This window comes from Acipenser ruthenus, chromosome 1, assembly GCF_902713425.1.
Source record: "Acipenser ruthenus chromosome 1, fAciRut3.2 maternal haplotype, whole genome shotgun sequence".
NCBI lineage: Eukaryota > Metazoa > Chordata > Actinopteri > Acipenseriformes > Acipenseridae > Acipenser > Acipenser ruthenus.
The window spans coordinates 65,743,447-65,761,268 of record NC_081189.1 but is presented as its reverse complement, the minus strand read 5'-3'; positions in this window follow the sequence as shown (position 1 = coordinate 65,761,268).

Below are 17,822 nucleotides of genomic sequence, written 5' to 3'. Positions count from 1 at the left end.
TCAAATCCCGTTTGGATTTTGCCAAAAGGCATGCGGGAGACACAGCAAACATGTGGAAAAAGGTTCTCTGGTCTGATGAGACCAAAATGGAACTTTTTGGCCTTAGCGCAAAACGCTATGTGTGGCGCAAAGCCAACACTGCTCTTCACCCTGAGAACAGCATCCCCACAGGTGGAGCATGATGGTGGCAGCATCATGTTATGGGGATGCTTTTCATCGGCAGGGACTGGGAAACTGGTCAGGATTGAGGGCAAGATGGATGGAGCCGAATACAGGTAAATTCTAGAGGATAACCTGTTTCAGTCTACAAGAGACCTGGGACTGGGGCGGAGGTTACCTTCCAGCAGGACAATGACCCCAAAACAACAGCCAAAGCCACACTGGAGTGGTTTAAAAACAAGAATCTGAATGTCTTAGAATGGCCCAGTCAAAGCCCAGACCTCAATCCAATTGAGAAACTGTGGCAAGACATGAAAATTGCTGTTCACCAACGGTCCCCATCCAACTTGACAGAGCTTGAGCAATTTTGCCAAGAAGAATGGGCAAAAATTGCAGGATCCAGATGTGCAAAGCTGGTAGAGACTTACCCAAAAAGACTCACAGCTGTAATTGCTGCCAAAGGTGCTTCTACCAAGTATTGACTCGGGGGTGAATACTTATGCAACCAACAAATGTCTTTTTTTTGTTTAATTAACTTTTGTGTCACAATAAAACAATATTTTGTACCTTCAAAATGTGTTGTGTAAATCAAATGGTAAAAATCCCAATAAAATCAATTTTAATTCCAGGTTGTAAAACTACAAAATGTGGAAAAGTCCAAGGGAAGTGAATACTTATGCAAGGCACTGTAGCTATCCAACCATACCAGGGTTGATGTGAATGCCCCAAAGGTTATTTAATTACAAGGATAAATATGAGCCTCCCCTCCTGTCCCATGAAATATGTTTTTTTGTTAAACCTGCCACAAAAACACAAGCAATTCAGTTGGGTGGTCGAATTAACACTCAAGAGTGGGCTCGTTTTTTAGATCAGACTCTTATCTATCCAACCTACCTATGAATGCCCCAGAGGTTATTTAATTACAAGGTTAAATACAAGCCTTCTCCACAAAATTTGACTGTTTTTCAATGTTTTTTTTTTCATAGAGATTCACGTTCGGGGGAATGGCTCGTATTTTACCCCGTAGCTCAACCTGTGGTCTTGTTAGATGCCCAAGGGTCTAAGCAAACAAAGACAAGTGGCTATGCCCCTCCACCTCCAAATGGCGGGTGTTTTCCAGAAGTTGTTTGTGGAAAAGTTTATAATGTGATTTGCCATAGACATTTCTGGGTGCTATATCTCGGGTTCCGTGAGTATGGGGAGTTCCCCTCGGTCCCCCAGTTGATCCCTCCAAGTGACGTGTCCCCAGCTGGGAAGGGTCCCAATTTTTTGCCAATTTTGAGCTGAAAAGCTATTGGAAATCTGTGATCACTGATACACTGATGAGGCGAATATGTGTTCAAAATGTGCAATATAAAAATGGGTGGTTCCCTGTAAAAGAGGGGCCTCAGACATGACCCTGAGAAGTTGAACTGGGTTCTAAGGCTCCTGGGTCCTGGAGATATGACCCCGAGAAGGGTTGTTTTGGGGCATTTTTGACGGGGAGTATCTCAGGGTCTGTGGGGCTTAGGAACTTGACATTTTTTTGGGTGGTGCTCCACTGGGTGTCCGTTTGTACGGTTCTAGGTGCCAGGATGGCTTGGCAAAGGCCATTGTTTACCTCATGACTCAAGTTTTTGGGGTACCACTATGCTCTTCCAGAACACTTTGAATGAAGTGTCTATGTCCCACGGTTCCACAGATATGCCTGCAAATGTGCTTTTCGTGCCCCCCCCCCCACGCACACTAAAATGTTGATGGAAAAATATGTTCCGACACACTCAGGTGGCTACCCTGATCACAAATTTTCAACCATTTTGGATTAATCTGAAACTCGGTACACACTTCCAGACTGTTATCACGATCCTATAAAAATGAATGGCATCTCTATCCCTTACAGCTTCAGATAAATAAAAGCATTCATTTTTTTACTGTAGATATTCTGTTATTTTTGGTGACCTGAGCAAAGGTCCTGCTGCAGAACCAAAACAGCTTCAGGGTTCACTATCTGCATGTCCCCCTGATACTCTGTGGCAAGTGTCGACCTCATTGGCCTTTCAGAGCCTGTTTGATAGCCTGCTACAGATGCTCTTTTGTACATAGTACAGTAAGCATGTTAGCATGTCTTTTTTTAATTTATTTATTAAATCAGTCTATGTATGGATCATTATGAAACACTTACACACCAGAACACCTTGAATGGAGTTTCTAGGTGCTTCTGTTCTAGAGATACACCCCAAAAAGAGCTATTTTTTATAACAGTAATCACTGTTTTCGTCACTTTAAATAAACAAAAAAAAATATGTTTTCAGGCATATATCTGGAACTGTGGCATGTAGACTCTCCATTCAAAGTGTTCTGGGATTGGAATAACATCATCAGTGTGCAAACCAAATGTCAGAGCAATCCTTTAAAAAACTGTTTTTGGGTGTACATCAGTGTAACAGGGCAAGGAACCCTGTACATGGATTTGTTTATTTATTTTTAGAACAGGGTCTTCACCTCCGCCCCTGTGCACTGTGTTATTTTGTATTTGTGTATTATGATTTATTTTTTGTATTTATGTATAAATATAGCGGCAGAGCCGTGTTTTGTTATTGTATTTAAAGCCGTGTTATTGTTTATTTTGTATTTATTTAAAATGTATGATGGCGAAGCGCCGTATGTTTTGTTTATTTTCAAAACCTGTTCTGCTTTCTTTAGTTCAGACCATTGAACATCTAACGAGACCCCCCTCAAGCTTGTTGCCCCAGGGGTTGTTGAACTATGGGGTAAAACACGAGGTATCTTTTTTTAGTGAAATATCTCTGTCCGTCTCAGTGACGTCAGCGACACTTATGCTAATAAGCTGAACAGCATTTATTCTACAAAAACGATAATATCTTAAAAACTACAAAAGATACAATTCTGATATTTTCAGCTTTTGTTCTCCACACCACCATAAATGTACAGTGTTTTTGGAATTACTATTTCATTAAAATAAAGGTATTTTTTTAATAATAACTGACATCAAGCATATAATGCATGTCTCTACAATATGTAAGAGAAGTTTAATAATAAGAACATAAGAAGAACATAAGAAAGTTTACAAACGAGAGGAGGCCATTCAGCCCATCTTGCTCATTTGGTTGTTAGTAGCTTATTGATCCCAGAATCTCATCAAGCAGCTTCTTGAAGGATCCCAGGGTGTCAGCTTCAACAACATTACTGGGGAGTTGGTTCCAGACCCTCACAATTCTCTGTAAAAAAGTGCCTCCTATTTACTGTTCTGAATGCCACTTTATCTAATCTCCATTTGTGACCCCTGGTCCTTGTTTCTTTTTTCAGGTCAAAAAAGTCCCCTGGGTCGACATTGTCTATACCTTTTAGGATTTTGAATGTTTGACTCAGATCGTCGCGTAGTCTTCTTTGTTCAAGAAGACTACGCGGCTAAATGTCTCTAGATTGAGTATAACACATTTCTATAATTATTTTGAAATATGATTTAATTGTACAGGGTGAAGCCTGTCTAGCTGTGAAGACCATTCATTGCGTTTATGATCACCTACGGACCCCATGTGTGGACCACAGACTATTCAAATGAGTCTGATGTGTCTTGATTATGCCTATGGAATGCACCAATTACAGTCAAATCGGTGATATAAATTATCAGTTTCTTGCAAATAGCTTGTTGCTTAAGACATGTGTCCAATATAATATAATATGGAAAAAAAGGGTGGGTACCAAAAAAAAATGGAAAGCAGCAATAATAGTACCGGTGTTAAAACAGGGGAAAGATCCTACAGATGTTGGAGCATATAGACCTATAGCATTAACATCTATAATATGCAAAATAATGGGAAAAATTATATGCTCAACAAAAAACATTTTTTAGAAAATAATAAATTAACAAAATATCAAAGTGGATTTAGAAGAAATAGGACCATAATAGATCAAATAATAAGGATTGCTACAGATGTAGAGGCAGCATTAAGCAATAAAGAATTTGTAGGGGCACTATTTATAGACATTGAGAAAGCGTATAAGATTGAGGAAATAAAAAGAATGGAAACTACAGATAAAATATTGATGCCAAAATGGATGTTTAAGAAACCAAAAATATGTAAACTGTTAAACACAATAATTAGCAAGAAATTAGCATAAAATGGAAACTAAGATAAAAGGACAGGAATATGTTAAACATAAAGAAGGGATGTTACATATATACACAGATGGTTCGCAATCCAATTAGAATTTTGCATCTACAATTATTTGCACTGCGCCTACACTTACATCTACCCCTTAATGAGAATTAATAAATAAAGCAAAGTCACATGTGTGGAATTATTTCCTAATATCAAAATCTAAAAAGGATGGCTGTATAGCATCAACCATAGCATGTTGTTTACACAAGGCTGAAGTAAAATATGCTGGCGGTACCACCAACCTTACATACAGTATTGTAGTCCTACACCATAAAGTGCCATCATTTAAATTACTGATTTTTCTAAAACCTGTATTGTTGGAGATGCTTTAAGAGACAAGTTAGTCTGCGGGATACACAATGAAAGCACACAGAAACGTCTTTTGACTGAAAGAGATTTAACCTTAAACCGCGCTACTGAAATAGCTGTATCAATGGAGACCGCGGCAAAAGACGCAACAGAGTTACAACAGAAGGCGACAGTAGAATGCGCTACACACAAACTTGCTGCTAGACGTATTAAAGCAAAAGAGCTTGTTTTCGTTGTGGAAAGAAATCACATGACGCAAGTGACTGCTGGTTTAAAGACAAAGATTGCAGACAATGTAATAGCGAGGTCACATTCAGAAAATGTGTAAATCAGCTGCAGGATGGCTCTGAGAGACCAATAGCTTTTGCGTCAAGATCTCTTTCAGCAGCAGAACGCAATTATGCTCAGATTGATAGAGAGGGCCTAAGTCTAGTGTGGGGAGTAAAGAAATTTAACCAGTATTTGTTTGGCAAGAAATTCACATTGGTCACTGACCACCAACACCTAGTCTCCATCTTTAACCCCAGGAAAGGTGTTCCGGAAATGGCAGCTGCACGGCTACAGCGTTGGGATTTGTTCTTAGGTGCACACTCCTATGACATTGAATTCAAGGGCACAAAGCACCACGGTAATGCAGATGGCCTCTCACGACTGCCGCTAGAGACACTTAACCAAGAGACTGAGCCAGATCCTGTTGACATGTTGTACGTAGCACAGATGGACGTGTTACCAGTAACGAATGCTCTGATACAAAAGGAGACTAAGAATGACCCTGTCCTGGCTAAAGTGTATGATATAACCGTAAAAGGTTGGCCAACACATGGAGACCCCCAGTTGCCTGCTTTCTATGCATGGCGAGAGCAGCTGTCAGTGTATCATGGATGTGTTATGTGTTGCACCAGATTTGTCATACCCTCTAAACTGCGATCACGAGTACTTGAGGCTTTGCATGATGGCCACTTGGGAGTGATTAAGATGAAGGCACTGGCCCGCAGCTACGTCTGGTGGCCTGGCATAGACCAGTAGATTGAAGACTTCGCAAAAGGATGTCCAGGATGCCAACAAATACAACACATGCCTAAGCTAGCACCACTGCACACATGGGAGTGGCCCTCCACCCCATGGCAGCGAGTACACATTGATTATGCCGGACCCTTCATGGACAGAATGTTTCTTCTAGCAGTGGACGCACATTCAAAGTGGCCGGAAGTTTTCTGTGTAAAATCTGCTACGTCCGCTAAAACAGTTGAGAGTCTGCGAACACTCTTTGCACGGACTGGGCTGCCTAAGCAGATTGTGAGTGATAATGGAACCCAATTCACTTCAGAAGAATTTCAAACATTTGTGACGAGAAATGGCATCAAACACATAACATCTGCCCCTTATCACCCGGCCACCAATGGTCTGGCAGAAAGATTTATGCAGACGTTCAAGCAGTCAATGTGAGCAATGGGGAGAGAACCACTGTCAGTACAGCAAAAGCTAGCCAACTTTCTTTTGGCTTATCGAAACTCGGTACATGCCACAACAAGTCAGACACCAGCTATGTTGTTTATGGGCCGAAATCTAAGATCGCGACTAGACTTGTTAAAGCCTGATCTTCGCAGAGAGGTACAGAAGAAACAGTGCGACCAGCGCACGAGCAAGGGACCCTTACGAACCTTTGCAGTGGGACAGGAGGTGCTAACAAGGGATTATCGTAATCAAAAATGGGTGCCAGGAGAAATTGCTACAAGATTGGGACCACTCAGCTATACAGTAAAAATTGGTCCAAATCTCATCTGGTGTAGGCATGTGGACCAGCTACTGTCTACAGCTTCCAGGAACCAGCGTACTCAAACCTCAAATTCCACGCCAGCGGTGTTCCCGGAGCCAGGAATAACCGCCATGGATGAGTCTCAGTGGGCTGTGGACAGTGCTGAACCACTTGGTGGAAATGTAACTATCCCAACTGAAATTCCAGAGATTGCCAGTTCTGTTGCACCCAGACGTTACCCAGAGAGAACCCGAAATCCACCACAAAGGCTTGATTTGTAGTTCACATTTTGTGAAACAATTAATGTTTGTTTATAGTTATAAAAAGACCCCATATGCTGTAGCTGTATTGCACTATAAGCAATTCATTTAAGGCAATTTTAGAACTAAGTGGGGAGGAATTGTTATGTATGTGATCTGTGCAATTGATTAAGAGCACTACTTTTCTGGTGTAAGTTTACCACAGTTCCGGTCAGAGGTTCGATAGTGTAATGATACTAAATGTAGGAGTGTGTTTGTGGCGCGCTATGTTCTGAAGTAAAAACATGGTTCCAGCAGTCAGAGTGTATGCCTCTTTACTTAAGAATAATTGTGTTAATAGAGTAACATATACTATATATATATATATATATATATATATATATATATATATATATATATATATATATACTTACCTGAAGGAAATAATTCCGCATCGCTTACATCAAATTGTTAAATGTTGATCTTGATTTACTATGCCTGCCAATTATCTAATTTTCTAATTTTGTAGCAGGCTGTTCAACATGCCAAAGTATACAACTGTGGCCAAATGTTTTACATCACCCTATAGAATTAACACATTTCTCTTTATAAAGTTGAATGAATCCTGCTGAATAATGTTAAATTAACATATTAATTACATTCCGCTTTGTAGTTTTCCTTATACTTAGCAAAAAACTGACAAACTGAAAAGTATGACATTTCTATATCCCCACTTCAACACAGTAAGTTAACCTTTTTTTATATGTATTAGTGAAACGTACAGGCAATTTATAGAAACTGATAGTTGTTGCGTTTCAGTGGTGTTTATTTTTAATAACCAATTTTGCCAAATAAGAATAAAAACACACCTGAACTAAACAAAAATTAACCAAAAAATTCAAGGCCAATCAATCATTCAGTGTTTGTTTGTTTTTTTTCCTACAGACTTGCAGAACACAGCTGTACTTCTTGGATGTATACTCATAGATGATCACATTAATAAAGATATAAACATCATCCACGTATTCCAGATGTTACCTCTATGATTCTCACATCTGTTGTTCAGCAATATAGGGAGCACTGACAGATTTGGTCATAATTTGGAGTACCTGTGTCACAGCTGATGTTTAAAAATACCCATCATGAGCTCTATTCACCAAGCTTTAACTAATGAGTTATTTAAAGAATCTTTAAGTTTGTTTTTATAAATAAAGTCAAATATGAGATTTGTAAAAACGTTATTGTATTCATAAAACAGGCTTTAAAACAGGAGTCAAAGCTTTTTGAAGCCCTATGCAACATAATATAATTATATACCATTCTATTACACAATGATTCATATGACACTGGAAAACATGTCCACAGAGATGGTTCTTGTGAGAAACACAGAAGTAGTAAATGAGCCAAGGATGAAATAACCATTGGGATGAAGCTCCAAGTTCATTATACATCACATTACATCATGCAATTTACCACTATATATATATATATATATATATATATATATATATATATATATATATATATGTATGTATTCACATTTACTACAGTGGCTCGTTGAAGACATAGGGGAAAATAAATAAATAAAGCATTTGTTATTTCAAGATTGATTTGTCATAACAAATTGTTATTGTCTGTTAAATACCTGTTTCATGTTTGTATTTTAAAAGTAGCTTTCTCCTAATGGTTACACTGCTGACACTAGGTTTTGCACTATCATATTTCCTATTGAAACTGGTGAAACTGAACATGACTGATATTTGTAAATAATATGTTTAAACATTACTAAAAAGGAAACAACAACCACAATACATCGGTGTTGCTCCTCAATTCAACATCATCAGTCTACAAACAGAAACTTTCTGTTGCATTGAAGTCCAAATGCGACATGTAAAAACATACCAGCTGTACAATCAACTCAAATTAGTCACCGATTACCGTATTCCTTCGACTTTAAGACACCCTTGAATTTACCACCCTCAATTTGAGGAAAAAATAAAATATCCAATAAATATGCATTTACAAAAATACAACCTTAATTACGCTGTTGTATCATACAAAACTGACCCGAAAGAGTGTTGTTGTAGATTACCCATGGAGCTTGTTTATTGTGCTGCGTACCATAGTACTTAAGATGGCGTCTCTGTCGTACACACACACACACACACACACACACCCCTCACTCACTTACGGCATCACGCAATGCAGCAACAGCAAGCACGACACAACACTCCTCAACATCAGGCAACATGTAACCCAGCAACAACAACAGCATTGATCGCATTGCAAGCACAACAGTCAGAAAGGTATGCACAATACCAACAGAAAATAACATACTCATATGGAGATTACACACCTGTTTTTCTCCCAATTTGCGAACTGTGGTATTGCTTGGCATGTTGAAAAATACAGGGGTCTGATTAGCATTTCTCATCTGTCCAAGCTGGTACTATTTTTTAGAACCACTGAAATTGTAAGATTATGGAAACATCTTGCTTCAGCGTCTGATTTTAACAGACAGAGAAATTTACTTTATAGCACCTGGAGAACCTACATATCATTTGGACTAAATGTGGATGAGTCTAGTGGCTTTTTTAAGAGTCCACGACAACGCTATTCAGATTCCTTGTATCAAGTAAGTGCTTCAAGTAAATGTGGGTTTCCGGGTCTGGAAAATGAATACTGTATTGAATAGTACAGTAAGGTGTTTGCTCATGCGCACCGTTTTAAATATTTAAATAATACATGATAATTAAAATAATACTTGAAATAATAACAACAATAACAATATAACAAAAAGAGTTAAAAAAAACAGAAAGAGGTGTAATTTCGAACAAAAAAAAAAAAAAAAATGTTATGGTAATTTTCACCAAAATTCCAATTTTTCAATGAAAACACAAGACCATATTTGATTTTTTTTTATTTTTCAGTAAATATTGTAAAAACTGAACTGATAAGCGTTACACAGATCCTATTGAAGATGTGTTTTGTTTTTCCATTGCTTTGATTGTGTCATTGAAAAGTGAGAGCTGGTTGTGTATAAATTCAACCCCTAATGGGAGTTTTTCACAAATACTAAATGGCACGAAATAAAACTAAATGTAATTTAATGCAATAAAGACCCTAGCCAGGAATGCAATTAACATGTTCTTTCATACACTCTCTTTCTCTGGAACCGACGACTGAATCCCAACCAGGTCGCCGCACTACCTAAATACAGTCCCTGGATACATTTATTCAAAAGGCACTGAAGATAACCGATAAAAACAGAAATAAAACATACAACGATACAACCAGGCCCTGTGCTGGGTTAAGTAGCACCCTGGGCAGCATTTGCTATGGCGCCCTACCCACCGGCCCCTCGTGCGCATAAGTTTCTAGGAGGGGGCCAAAAACTACAAAAACAATCTCTACAGTGTGGAACGTCAGAGTGCGAGCTGAGCTTCAGAGACAAGAGCATGTCACCTTATTTTTTAAACCAAAATTGTCACTGTCAGAAAAACATTACTGTCACCACAACCATGTTACAATTGTCATCCGCAGGGCCGTAACATGCCAACCAACGTCAACAGCACCCTTGAAAGTGTTCCAAAATATAGCCAATTGTACCGACTACGCCACTTACTGACTAAAGGGTAGTAGGACCCCTACTTTACTTTTATATTTATTATTTGAATACTAGACCCATAAGTTCGAAGTTCTACACCCGGGTTCCAGAACAGTAGTATCAGTCACCAATATCACATGCACAGAGACACAGTATTAATCAAAAATAATTCTTTATTGAAAAGAAATGGGATTAAAACATTTGAAATTGTCCAAAAAAGAAAACAAAATAAATATATAAAAAGGGTCTGTTATTGGCTCAAAAGCTTAAAGTATCAAAATAACCAAACCAACACGTTACCATATTCTGCTATTGACACAGAATCCTGAAGAATCAAAATAAGCCAAAATATTCAATGTCTCCAGTATGTAGCTGGGGGGGAGGAAAGTACCAAAAGAAATAAACAAAAGTCCAGGACCAGTTAATAGTCTATCCAAGCAAAAAAAGGAATATATGACTGTAACAGGGTGAGGAGCCCTGTACATGTATTTATTTACTTATAGAAAAGGGTACCCCTCCGCCCCTGTGCAATTTGTTATTTTGTATTTGTTTTGTATTATTATTATTATTATTATTATTATTATTATTATTATTATTATTATCGTTATGATTTATTTATTTATAAAGGACAGCGAATAGCTGAGTGTGTTGTTGATTTGAATGGATGTTGTGTTATTTAAAAATACAATGTTTTCTTTGTTATTGTTTGGTTTGGATGTGGTCTGGCAGATGCGATGGTAGCAGCTCGTATCTGCCAGACATCTCATGAGAATGTGGATGGTGCCGTTTATTGAATTATTGTTTAAGTGTTTGTAATTATTTTTTAAAGCCACAGTTTATAAGCCTGCAGTTCTCCTTGTTCGAGAGGAGGAATGGGAGCGAGAGAGGAGTTTAAAAGTAAAGTTTAAAAAATATACAGGATCAGTGACAGCATTTGCCCAGCCTGACCTGTATTAGCTGTTTTTGTTTATCTTTTTATTTTGCTCTGTGAGCAAGGTTTTTTTGTTCAAATATTTCATTAATTTTTGAGGTATAAATAAACGGCGCCGCAGCATCTTTGCACCGCAGTATTTTTGAGTTTGTTATTGTGACAGGGTGATTGATGGTCTGACGTCAGGCAGAAGCAGGAAGGAAACTGACACCAGGGAAGTACTGCAGTTAAGGCGGCGTTTGCTGTTTTTATTAAGCAAATAAAAACAAATAAAATATTTAAACAAAAAGAAACACTTGCTCACAGAGCGAAAACAAAAGGTTTAAACAAAAAAATAATCATGAACAAACAACGCGATCAGGCTGGGCTATAGCCTTCACTGATCGCTTAGGTTTTCTTTTAGTTTCGTTTTCAGTTTCCAATCGCCGTCTCTCTGCTCGCTCTCTCCTCAACACCCACCTCCAGTGCCGAGAACTGCAGGCTTTTATAACAGGTGACCATCTCCCGATTAGCAACAAATTAAATCACCTTATTAATTCAGGAGATGGCCACCTTCTGCACGAGTTTTTAAATAAATGCTACGTCGTAAAAATACAAAACAACAGGCGCTTCCCCGTCATATAAATACAATAAATCATAATAAACAAACACAAACTAACACAAGGGTGGAGGGGGAACCCCCGTTCTGAAAATAAATAAACAAATGAATGTACAGGGCACCTCGCCCTGTTACAGTTATCTTTCCTGTTTCTGGCCTGATGTCACCACCCGTCATCCTGTCACAATGACAAAAAAGAAAATCCCCAAAAAAAGGAATCCAATCAGAAACAGTGTGTCAAAACAAATTAAACAAAAAATGAAATATATAAAAATATATTTAAAAAAAGAAAGTGCAGCATTCCACAATAAAAATAAAAAAGAAGGAACTCCAATATCAAAACGTGTCCAAAACAGTCAATTTCCTCTTATAAAATACAATCCAACTTTGCAAGGAAATTCCTGTGAAGCAGTCCACCATGCACGTCAATGCACACGATGGAATGCTATTCCAGCCCAATCCTTATACTTCTCGTCTCTCTCTCCTTCTGAACCAACCACCAATGTGCCTTGACTTAAAAAATTGTTTTTTTTAACACACCACGATAAAGACAATAAATACCCTAACCACTTAAAATATCCCGGGTCAACCCATAGCTAAAGATTAAGTAAAAGACAATCATAAAATACCACCATCACAAACACACATAAATCCTAAAGGGTGGACAGCCAGAGGGCAGTCAAACAGACATAAACAAAATAACTGATAATGGACACTTAGCTTCCCTCTGGGGCAATGATATCCTAGTGTTGGTGCCGTCGCTCTTGTTCCAAGGTCGATTTACAGAGAGAGACCTGATGATATTATCCGCAGCTGTCTAGTATTTTTGGCCAGTTTGCAGGGTCACTCACCAATTCAGGAGCTGTATGCAGTTCTGCTTGTTGCCCATCATCATGGACCTGTAAGTCTATTTCCTCCTCCAGTTGCTGATGATGTATATTATTATTATTATTATTTATTTATTAGCAGACGCCCTTATCCAGGGCGACTTACAGTTGTTACAAGATATCACATTATTTTTACATACAATTACATTCTTTTTTACACATTATTTTTACATACAATTACCCATTTATAAAGTTGGGTTTTTACTGAAGCAATTTAGGTAAAGTACCTTGCTCAAGGGTACAGCAGCAGTATCCCCCACCTGGGATTGAACCCACGACCCTGTCTGCTGAGCTTTTTCTGAGCTTTCTGTCTCTGCAGGTTCTTGAATCGCTGTCGGTTTCATGTGCTGCTGTCGTTCTCGTAGATTCTGTGCTGTCATCTTGCCTCTGATTTTTTATAAACTGCTCAATAGAGCCTTTTAGCCCTTCCTGAAATTTTTCCTTTTCTGCTCGTCGTTTTCGAAACTGCGAACCAGTTACTAGTCGTTCTTCACTCTGCATCACTCTGTGACACCTACTCCTCAACTCCCTGACTGTCACACCGGCGGAAATCTGGATGCGTAGTGAACTACTTCCAGGTATTAGCATCGTATCGGTTTTGTTGCAAAAAACAGCTGTATAACGTTCCCCTTAATTAAGGGTTCTTTATATATATACAGTACTGTGCAAAAGTTTTAGGCAGGTGTGAAAAAATGCTGTAAAGTAAGAATGCTTTCAAAAATAGAAATGTTAATAGTTTATCAATTAACTAAATGCAAAGAAAAATTACATCAATGCCATGTATACCGAGATAACTATCGCATTGGCTTATCCAATTGCCATGTAAACTCTGTATTCCGATTGTGAAATCCGATTCTGTGGAATCCGACTACAGAGAAATCCGATTACTTCATGCCATGTAAACGTAGTGAATGTTATCTAAGAAACTACAGTTATGTAGTATTGCTATTTGTTTTAACTCTTCTTACCTGTATACACTAATATATGATATATATATATATATATATATATATATATATATATATATATATATATATATATATATATATATATACACATAGTACTGTGCAAAAGTTTTAGGCAGGTGTGAAAAAATGCTGTAAAGTAAGAATGCTTTCAAAAATAGACATGTTAATAGTTTATATTTATCAATTAACAAAATGCAAAGTGAGTGAACAGAAGACAAATCTACATCAAATCAATATTTGGTGTGACCACCCTTTGCCTTCAAAACAGCATCAATTCCTCTAGGTACACTTGCACACAGTTTTTGAAGGAACTCAGCAGGTAGGTTGGCCCAAACATCTTGGAGAACTAACCACAGTTCTTCTGTGGATTAGGCAGCCTCAGTTGCTTCTCTCTCTTCATATAATCCCAGACAGACTCGATGATGTTGAGATCAGGGCTCTGTGGGGGCCACACCATCACTTCCAGGACTCCTTGTTGTTCTTTACGCTGAAGATAGTTCTTAATGACTTTCGCTGTATGTTTGGGGTCGTTGTCATGCTGCAGAATAAATTTGGGGCCAATCAGATGCCTCCCTGATGGTATTGCATGATGGATAAGTATCTGCCTGTACTTCTCAGCATTGAGGAGACCATTAATTCTGACCAAATCCCCAACTCCATTTGCAGAAATGCAGCCCCAAACTTGCAAGAAACGTCCACCATGCTTCACTGTTGCCTGCAGACACTCACTCATTCGTGTACCGCTCTCCAGCCCTTCGGCGAACAAACTGCCTTCTGCTACAGCCAAATATTTCAAATTTTGACTCATCAGTCCAGAGCACCTGCTGCCATTTTTCTACACCCCAGTTCCTGTGTTTTCGTGCATAGTTGAGTCGCTTGTTTCCACGTCAGAGGTATGGCTTTTTGGCTGCAAGTCTTCCATGAAGGCCACTTCTGACCAGACTTCTCCGGACAGTAGATGGGTGTACCAGGGTCCCACTGTTTTCTGCCAATTCTGAGCTGATGGCACTGCTGGACATCTTCCGATTGCGAAGGGAAGTAAGCATGATGTGTCTTTCATCTGCTGCAGTAAGTTTCCTTGGCCGACCACTGCGTCTACGGTCCTCAACGTTGCCTGTTTCTTTGTGCTTCTTCAAAAGAGCTTGGACAGCACATCTGGAAACCCCTGTCTGCCTTGAAATTTCTGCCTGGGAGAGACCTTGCTGATACAGTATAACTACCTTGTGTCTTGTTGCTGTGCTCAGTCTTGCCATGGTGTATGACTTTTGACAGTAAACTGTCTTCAGCAACCTCACCTTGATAGCTGAGTTTGGCTGTTCCTCACCCAGTTTTATTCCTCCTACACAGCTGTTTCTGTTTCAGTTAATGATTGTGTTTCAACCTACATATTGACTTGATGATCATTAGCACCTGTTTGGTATAATTGTTTAATCATACACCTGACTATATGCCTACAAAATCCCTGACTTTGTGCAAGTGTACCTAGAAGAATTGGTGCTGTTTTGAAGGCAAAGGGTGGTCACACCAAATATTGATTTGATGTAGATTTTTCTTCTGTTCACTCACTTTGCATTTAGTTAATTGATAAATATAATCTATTAACATGTCTATTTTTGAAAGCATTCTTACTTTACAGCATTTTTTCACACCTGCCTAAAACTTTTGCACAGTACTGTATATATATATATATATATATATATATATATATATATATATAAAGCACCCCTATTACGGGGCGCGTAGTTTTTTATATGTATAAAAGTAAAAACAAAACAAAAAAATGCCCCCCCCCCCCCATTGGATGGTGCCCTAGGGAGCCACCTATGTCGCCTACCCCTAATGCCAGCCCTGGATACAACACACATGCACACAGAGGTCATGCCCCCCACATGCTCTAGCACCTGGTAGTGCCCTGTCTGGTCACCGTAATCATCATTTAAATTATTTTTCCTTTAAGCCAAGCTGAATATGTACTTTACTTCCTCCATGTATCTTACCTCCCATCTTTAATACTACATGCTGCCAAAGGCTGAAAAACAATTGTGATTGACAGATTCCAGAATACAATTGAATGCTGGAAGAAACCAGGTTTTTACGATGCAGTTAAAGATGAGATTAAACACATGGAAAAAGAAAATTGCAATAAGTTCAGGAAAATAATAATGTTTTATTTTTTTCCTGGTTACAGCTTGGGTAAGACACATTTATTATAATCCTTTTATAGTCTGATCGTGATTGTAAATACATTGCATATGATTAGTATGGGGGAAAATACACTGTATGGTAACATTGTGAATATAGTGAGATTATGTTCCCTTATTCTCACTGTCCATAACCAACAGGCTTTGTCATGCTGCAATATAATTTGAAGAGTATTTGAAATTTGAAGTTGTTCTCTGGAGTGCAGTGTGCAAGTACAACATTTTGACATAACTTTAATCAGCAATAAAATAGATTATAGCACTGGGATATCCCCTGGACATGAGACAATATATAGTAGTCTCAGGATGTACTTGGATATAAAAAGAGCAAGCATGCAGCAACCATTTACCATTAAATTACTCTGTTGTTCAGTACAAGATTCATTAACAATTCATTATAAACAATTCATTATTTTCAATGAATGCAAGGGGGGGAGGGGTCCACTGTTTTCTTCCAGCCTCAGCTCCTCTGGTTTCAATCTGCAGTACTTATTCAATATTCAAGTAAAAGTATATATTGTTTTCAGTATTTGATACAACATATACTTTTCTTTCACTTACAAACACTTTAAAAAGGCTGAAAATCAAAGAAATAGTAATTGGCCTTGGATTGGATATGAACCAATTCATCCTCTCTCAGCTATCTCTATGCCCCTGTTGAATGCTAATGTTACTATATATCTCTAGCACTTTCTGGAACAAATGATTTCTGTTAAAGTAATTGGAATGCCTGCCTACTTAGTATTCTAGTTGCGGGCTCTCTTCTGACACAAGCAAGCTCTGTACAGAATGACATATTCTTTTTTAATATGCACCAGAGGATAACTTTATTGAGGACAATAACATGCATTGTATTATTTATTACTTCACTCTACCCTCATATCGACTTGGTAAAGAAGATTAATACAGGAATCCTAATTGAAGTTGAATGACATTGTGGATGTTACTGAATGTGATACATGACTCGCATGCAGCTCATCTTCCAAATAAATATGTTGCCTTTTTCAGAAATGAAGAGCTGTTGTGCTTCACTGAAGGTTTTTAAAATAATGTATTTTGTTTTCATGAATCTTCTCTTTAGAAAATAAACAAACCCATACTCTCTTAAAAAAAGATAGATATAAAATAAAGACAGGGATTATTAAAGGGTATATCAGGACTACATGAAAACTAAAACATAAACTATCCCACCTTGCTGTTCCGAATGTATTTGGTCATTGTATAATAATCCGTATGCATCCAAACATTTGCATAATGCTGCACTGCCAATGTCCAAAATAAATCTTTTGAAGCATCTCTTCTGAGCCAAAAAACTTGACTTCTGCATGCACTCTCAGATGTACCGGCACATGCCCAATGAAGCGTTGTATAAGCTGTAATACCTCCGTGTGGAAACACACTAGTATGTGTGACAAACATGGTCTGTCTAATTTTCCATAAGGAAAACTTGTACCTGCTTTTGTTTTGTGTAGTAGACATCTTTCACATTGTACATGTTTCCTTCACATGTTGCATTCTGATGTATTACTATGATTAATGTTGCATTCAAAAAAAAAATTAAAAATCTGTGCTGTGTAAGTGGTTGTGGGGAAAAGAAAACCAAGATGGAGTTGTTCTAATTTCTAATGAAGGGACCTTCCCACGATTATAGCAGCACTGTGTTACTTCAATATATGTCCCGAAAGTCTTAGATATAGCTCCAGGTGATTCGGAATGTTTGCTGAATGGACACGTATCAAATAAGCTAGCAAATGAGATTCGGAAACAAGGTCTTTGAGGATGATCCGACCTAAAAAAATAAATATTAAATGTTGTCATCCTTTGCATTTGGTTTTCATTTGCATTTCTTGACACAACACATGCACAATCATCTACACACCGTTGAGTGGGAAAATTCTGCCACAAATTCCATCTCCCTATCAGTTCCATCTCCCTATCAGTTTCTGAACAATCTGACGTTCCCTGTGTACAGTCACACTGTGTTGCTGAGGAAAATTAGAACTG